Below are 8,240 nucleotides of genomic sequence, written 5' to 3'. Positions count from 1 at the left end.
CAGTGGATTCGTAGTGCAGACACTGAGCCCCAGCGATAAACCTGGAGGCAAAAAAAGGAAAAGAAAGAAAGAAAGATCAGAATCACGCACAGGGCAGCTCTCCATCTCCTCGCATTAGTTGGGCTACTCAGCATTTTTGATGTGACTAAAGTTTCACCAGAGCACATTGTTTCCTCTTGTCTTCACCATTTCTCTCATCCTATTTTAGTAGCACTGAAAAGAACTTGTAGATCTGCTTTTTTATCTTGTGGTGGTGTCTGCAGGCTTGAAATTGAAAGCTTTGCTCTGTGCTAGCAATCACTTAAAATTTATGTGTGGAACACATTATGTTCACATATTTGCAATACTCAGAGCAAAGATTCATTCTTTTAGGATTCAAACTTAAAAAAATTCAGAGGAATAACCTGAGGGTTACCTGTTACTAAATGGTAGTGAAATATTGCCTAATGAACTATGTAACATTTGTGGTAACAACCAGTTTTTAAAGAACACATCAAGGAAGCCACATACCTAAACACTCATTTAGCAGCACTGAATCTCACGGTGTGCACCAAATTGTTTTCTTTCGTATCTTAATCTTTTAGAAAACATCTCTCTTCAGATTAGACGCTGCCTTTAATGGATTCACCATAAATAAAATTTTAGTCACTGAGTAAATAATTATTTTAAGTCTATTATGTTTTAAATATTTCATATTGATTTCAAAGCTCCTGTGGTTTGGTGAAGAAGAAGGACAAAAGGATAATGTGAATCATCTGATGTGTGCTACAATGAGTGTCAAGAGCTGTGTAGGCTCTTGGATTCTCCCTTACTCACAAGGCAAAATGAATATGCTATCTTTTTTCTTCTTATTGCCACCAGGATTATTTCTGGGGCTCAGTGCCAGCACTGTGAATCTACCACTCCCAGCGCCTTTTTTTTTCTTTCTATTTTATATTTGAAAGGACAGAGAGAAATTGAGAGGGGAGAGAGAAAGATCAACCTGCAGACCTGCTTTACCACTTGTGAAGCTTCCCCCCCCCAGATGGGGAACAGAAGCTGGAACCAGGGTCCTTGCCCATGGTAACGTGTGCTTAACTGGGTGCGCCACTGCTGGACCCCTGCAAAATGTTATCTTTATTGTCTTAGTGGATGTTGTTCAAAACCAGTTAACTCCTATGTCAGAGCCAAAGGACTTCATTAATCACTTCAAAAGTCAAGGCTTTGTATAGTTATGAGTTGGGTTCCTATGTCCCCTGTATGGAATATATTATGTTCTTCCATAATTTGTATGTTTAAACCATAACCCCAACACTTCAGAAAGACTGCATTTGGAAACAAACTTTTAAGTAAAGGAAACCCTTAGGCCAATGTAATTATTGTTTTTTTAAGAGGAAATTTGGGCACAGGCTATGTGAGGCCACAGTGAGAAGATTCCATCTGCAATTGAAGGAGGGAGGCCTCAGGAGCAACCAAGCCTTGTGACACCTTAATCTTGTACTTTGAGTCTTCAGAATTGTAAGGAAATATATTCTATTCTGTAAGAAATCCAGCCTGTGATATTTGGCTCTGGTTGCCTTAGCAAGTGACATCCCAAGTCCTGAAGAGACTATTTAAAAGGCCCTTGATGGAAGTCTGAAGTTAAGCTGCATTAGAAGAGAAACACCTGGAGCTCCAGTGGCGCAGTCAGTTAGCATGCAGTATTTAGAAGAGAAACACCCTGAACTTTGGGGATTACCAATTTTAGATTAAGGAGAATGAAGTCTGCTCTTTGTTTATGTTCTTTCATCTCTCAAGGTTGCTTGCAGACACACCCTTAGAAGTGGCCTGGGGAAAGACTGGTCAGAGGTTTATAATCTAGGCATTCCCAGAAAAAATGTCCAGGGATCTTTAGGACACATCACAGATTGCCTCGCTAAACAGAAATTTACCATATGAGAGCCATTAACCCTTCTTGAGAGAATTCAGAGAAACATTCTAAAACAGGTGATATCTATACTAAAATGTGAAGGACTAATAGGTATCTGCTTCAGAAAGAAGAGGAGGGGGCTGGGTCGTGGCACACCTGGCTGAGTGCATATGTTACAATGCTCAAGGGCCCAGGTTTGAGCCCCCAGTCCCCACCTGCAAGGGGAAAGCTTTGCAAGTGGTGAAGCAGTGCTGCAGGTGTCTGTCTCTCCCTCTTTTTCTCCTCCTTCCCTCTCGATTTCTGTCTCTATCCAATAAATAAATAATAAAGAGAATAACAACAAAAAAATTTTTTTAAGCACTAAAAAAGAAAAGAGAAAAATAAAGGGGGCCAGGTGGTAACACACCTGGTTAAGCCCACACATGACAGTGTGCAAGAACCCAGGTTCAAGCCCCTGGTCCCTACCTGTAGAGGGAAAGATTTACAAGTGGTGAAGTAGGGCTGCAATAGTCTCTCTATCTCTTTCCCTATCCCCCTCCCTTCTCAGTTTCTGTCTCTATTCAATAACAACGAAATAAATAAAAATTAAAAAAAAAAAAAGAAAGGGAAGAACTTTGTCCAAGTCCAGGAAAACATCATACACAAAACTTGAAACTTCCAGAAATTTCTCTTTCCTTCTACATTCATCTCTACACTGTTCTAATCTCAGACGTATAAAATTATAGGATTTATGAGTCCCATGCATCATTGGATTCTTATGTGTGAGCTCCCAAGTTTCAACCCTGGCACCAACTGCTTATGTTAAAGTGATGTTTTGTTTCTTTCTCTCTCTCACTAATAAACAAATACAATCTTTTCAAAAAGATTGTATTTGTTTATTAATGAGATAGGAGAAGATAAAGAGAACGAGACATTACTCTGGTACATGTGCTGTCAGGAATCAAACTAGGGACTCATCTCTGGCATTATGCTATTCCACTGCAGAATACTGTGCCCCAGTATGGTTCCGTAGCCCCCATGTCCACTTGGTCGATTCCAAATTATATTCCTCCATGAGGACAATTTCTGGAACCATCCGTTCCACCCCGGTTCCATGGCTGCCAGTTCTTAGCAACATCGCCCCGCCAGATATTCATCGGGATGCGGCATCATCTAAGTTCATTTCCCACGTCTACGCTCAACCGGACCTGCCAATATACGCGAATATCTTCCGCCCACCCTGTCCAACGCTTGACGTCTCGTCACCCAATCTGGTCCCCTACGCCTACACTGAACTTCTCTGTTCCAGTCTCTTGGAAACAGAGTTGGCAGTCAGCTGAGGTCAAGAACAAACACCTCATCACAGACCCCTGCAAGCGTCAACCCGGCTTTGACCTAGCACGTTATGATTGGGCCCTCCTCAATCGCTATCGAACAGGCCATGGCCGATGCGCCGCTATGTTCCATCGCTGGGGAGCCAGAGACGACCCGAACTGCCCCTGCGGCTCCAGACAGACTATGACCCACATAGTCAACGACTGCCACCTCTCCAGATTCAAAGGAGGTCTCGAAGCTTTACATCAGGCTCAACCTGACGCTGTTGACTGGCTACGGAAGAAGGGCAAACGCTAGAAGAAGAAGAAGAAACTAGGGACTTCATTAAAAAATTATAAAAAAACAACTAGGGCCTTCATGCTTGAGGGTCTACTTGGCTGTCCACTGTGCCACCTCCTGGTCCATATATATATATATATTTGTAATTTTTTCTGCATATTTAAATTTCTTATTGGATAGAGACAGAAATTGAGTTTTAAAAATTTTATTTATTATTGGATAGAGACAAAGAGAAATTGAGAGAGGAGGGGAGATAGAGAGGGCAAGAAACAGAGAGACACCTGCAGCCTTGCTTCACCATTCATGAAACTTTCCCCCTGCAGGTGGAGACCAGGGGCTTGAGCCTGGTTCCTTGTGTACTGTAATATGTGCACTCAACCAGGTACCCCACCACCTGGCCCCAAGACAAAAAATTGAGAGAGAAGGGGGACACAGGGAGGGACAGTGAGAGACACCTGCAGCACAGCTTCACCACTTGTGAAGTTTTTCTCCTGCAGGTGGGGACCAGGGGCTTGAACTTGGATCGTTGGGCAGTAAACTAGGTGTGACACCACCTGGCCCCCTATATATATTTTTAAAGTACACAATGGAGATGACATGGCCACAAAGTATTAGCCATTAATAATCCAGTATATAATCCCCCATATGTCCACATGCGTATGCACGTTTTTAAATTAATGCTTTATAAAACTGGCATTTGTTTTATTAACTCAACTGTACATTGTGCCAATCCTATAAAATCATTTATCCACATATGTACTATTACAGAGGGCCATTAAAAAGAATATGAACAGCAGAAGAGAAAGAAGGGATAGCTAAGCTCACTCCATAAGTAAATAACCCGTAAAGAAACTTGGACTGGTTGTGGTTTATTGCACCAAAGCAAGACTCTATGGTAGGGTGGGAACTGGGGGTGCTGGTGCAAATGGTGAAAAAGACCTAAATTAGGGGTGCAAGCACTTTGTAGATAGCTATCACAAGAGATGAGAAATGTCTCAACTGTCCTGTAATCCATTAAGCCCCAAGTGGTGAAGCAGTGCTTTAGTTATTTCTCTTTCTCAGCTTTTCTATTTCCCATTTCCTCTCAATTTCTCTCTGTTCTGTCAAGTTAAAAAGTAATAAATAAATAAAATGTTAAAAAAGAGACAGAGTGGGGGAAGATAGCATAATGCTTATGCAAATGAACTTTCAAGCCTGAGTCCCAGGTTCAATCCCCCGTACCACCATAGCTAGAACTGAGCGGTGCTTTGGTAAAAAAAAAAAAAAAAAAAAAAAATTACTGCAAATCTATTCATAAATATGTTTAACAGGAATTAACATCAAATGCCTTCTATTTCACCTGGAAAGATCTGCTTATATTTCATCAGGGCTATTGCACAGCAGCTGACTCAACTCCATGTAGTTCCCACTCTCATGTAAATGTGAAAGCTCTCAAAAGTGAGAATATCGGACATTTTTCACTTCTCTGTTATACAACCAGATACACTGATCTTGATTTATTAGTTGGTTGCTTTTGGGTACAATGAATAGAGAAGCAAGTCACTTAAACACACACACACACACACACACACACACACACACACAGCTAATCTTAATTTATAGCAACAGGTAGGGTTTACTTAAATACTTTTGTCCCTCCTTTTTTTTTGTATTTTTCCCAAAACTTTCATATTTAAAAATAATCATTGAGGATGGGAATAAAAAATATGTCAAGTAGTTGTTTTAAATCTGTACATTGTCTTATAGGACATTTCAAATCTAGAGAACAGGTCTGAATAATAACTACATAAAAGAATTATTGAAAAAAATTTAATGAAAGTGCATAGGTTTATGTGTTTCAGTAAATCCAAAGTGCCAGTCACAAAGAGTTCCTAATTGGTAATACATTCACAAAATTGCTTGGAAAGTAAAATATTTACATATTTAAACTGTGTATTTAAATGGGATTCTATCACATATCATTACTTTTAACAATACATTCTTAACAGTAAGATCTCTTGAACCCTCTGGCATTCAACAATGCAGATTATTTTTATAGATGTTGGATTTTCCACTGTGATGTCCATTGTCACCTAAGTGGAATTTCTTTTTCCACCTCAAGTACAGACAATTCCTTTTACCCAAAGTAGTTTTTATTGACAGACTATCAGCCAAAACCATGTTAATAGCAGTTGGAGTTTTACTAACATCAATGCATTTACAATGTGAGAGGGTAAATTACTTGGAGGGAAGTCTCCAAAAATTAAAATAAGCCCACTAAAAATAAATCTCCAAAAATTAAAATAAGCCCACTGTAAATGGACTTTACAATCCATTTAAATGAGCTATAAAAGCTCATTATCTTAAAAAGTTAAAAATTCATAAGATACATACAGTATTGATTCCCTCATGATTGATTCCATTTATGTGAATACTTATTTTGACAAAGATTATTTTTATGAGTATAAAATGAACATTGCAAATTACTATAGCTATACAAAAGATGAATAAAAAGCATCAGTCTGTAAATTAAAATACATAGAAATTTCCTATACTTCTTTAACGAAGCATTTTATAATAGTATAAAACTATGGAAGATGCTGTTTTCATTACTTTCCTGTTTTTTGTTTGTTTGTTTGGTTTGAGCCTGGCTACCAAGCAGACATTAAAAATAGTACAAATGAGCAATGGACACCAGATGCATTTGAATTAAAATTGTAGAACTAGTTTAGAGAACCAAGTCCCTAAAGTAATTTATCTTCACTTTAACTTAGCTAATTACCAATGTAGCCTCAGTTTAGTGAAAAAATAAGCTAATTTCATCTCACCTTTAGTAGCATCATGTAAACTCAGAATATGTACCAAACTATACCTTGCAAGTTGATCATTTTTCAAAAATCAAGAATCTCAATATTAAATAATTAATGTTGAATTTCTTGAAAATATATAGAAAACATAGGTTATGATGGTTTATGAAAACTTTACTTAAATATTCAGATAAATAGAAAAAGGGCAAAGATAAAATCTACATATGTATATGGTATGTTGTTTATTCTTTTTTTTCCCCCTCCATGGTTATGTAGTGCCTGCACTACGAATCCACTGCTCCTAGAGGCCATTTTTCCCCCATTTTTGTTGCCCTTGTTATTATTATTGTTGTTATTGTTGTTGGATAGGACAAAGAGAAATAGAGAGAGGAGAAGAAGACAGAGAGGGGGAGAGAAAGATAGACACCTACAGACCTGCTTCACCACTTATGAAGCGGCCCCCCTGCAGTTGGGGAGCCAGGGGCTCAACTGGGATCCTTACACCGGTCCATGCACTTCACAACATGTGTACTTAACCCTTTACACTACCACCTGGGCCCCATGTTGTTTATTCTTTACCATACAAATTTAAATTGAAAAGTTCAGAACAATTAATTTAAAAAAATAGTCTCTTCAAGCTCAAAACCAGTCAGGGCCTGAAGTCTGAAACCATTTACAGATTTAAGGATTGCCTTATATGTTAGTTACCACATCTGCATTAGACCAAGGTAAACTAGCCCTGAAATTTTGCTTCTAAGCAAAGCAATGATTAGGAGGAGGATAATAATATATTTCTTTCTTGCATTTTGATCAGTTCCAGATCTCTATACACTTCACCAACACCTATTATTATCCTTAATTTACTTAGATTAAACAAACTAGGTGAGAAAAATGAGAGGGGGGAGAAATTAGGTCAGGAGGCAGATATAAAACCAATTATGTTAACTCTCTTTTCAGCCACCAGGTTCCAGATGCCAGCATGATGCCGACCAGATTTCCCTGGACAGACTTCCCGACCAGATATCCCCACCAATGTGTCCTGGAGCTCCGATTCCCCAGAGACCCACCCTACTAGGGAAAGAGAGAGGCAGACTGGGAATATGGATCGACCAGTCAATGCCCATGTTCAGCGGGGAAGCAATTACAGAAGCCAGACCTTCCACCTTCTGCAACCCACAATGACCTTGGGTCCATATTCCCAGAGGTATAAAGAATGAGAAAGCTATCAGGCGAGGGGATGGGATACGGAGATGTGGTGGTGGGAATTGTGTGGAGTTGTACTCCTATCCCACAGTTTTGTTAATGTCTCCTTTTTTAAATAAATTAATTTAAAAAAACCCAGTTAAGATGAAATCCACTTATACTGCCCACAAAGTACTAAAACCAGGGTAAAAGTCTGCTTGGAAGGCAGGGAGACAGCATAATGGTTATGCAAAAAGACTTCCATGCTTAAAGTTCTGGGATCTCAGGTTTAATACCAGGCACTAATTTGAGCAATATTTTGGTAAAATGAAAAAGAAAAATCAATGAAACAAACAAATGTAAACAAGCAAATGTGGTGGTGGAGGCAATGAGGTTCTAGCAAATTATTTTTACTGTTAGCTAGACTTTGCAGGGCAACTAGAGAGTTAGGGAAGCCCAAATATCAGTGGGTATGAGTTCTTTAGTTTAGATAAAATTAATGAAAAACTCACAAGTGGCAAGTCCTTAGGAGCCTTACCTTAGAATTTCCCAGAGCTGGTAAATGGTCCTGCAAAGAAGCCTGTGAACCCCAGGCTATCAGATCTGATTTCGCAGCACTTTAATAATTTGACCAAAGCTACCACTTGATATTTATTACAAAAATGTCCATATGGAAAAGAAATGTTCTACCTTTTTTTTTTTTTTCTATTCTATTTGATAGGACAGAAAGTGAGAGGGAAGGGGAAGATAGAGAGGGAAAGAGAAAGATAGACACCTGCATACCTGCATAC

Source organism: Erinaceus europaeus, chromosome 20 (genome assembly GCF_950295315.1).
Source record: "Erinaceus europaeus chromosome 20, mEriEur2.1, whole genome shotgun sequence".
NCBI lineage: Eukaryota > Metazoa > Chordata > Mammalia > Eulipotyphla > Erinaceidae > Erinaceus > Erinaceus europaeus.
The sequence above is the reverse complement of the archived record's forward strand: the minus strand, read 5'-3'. Positions refer to the sequence as shown.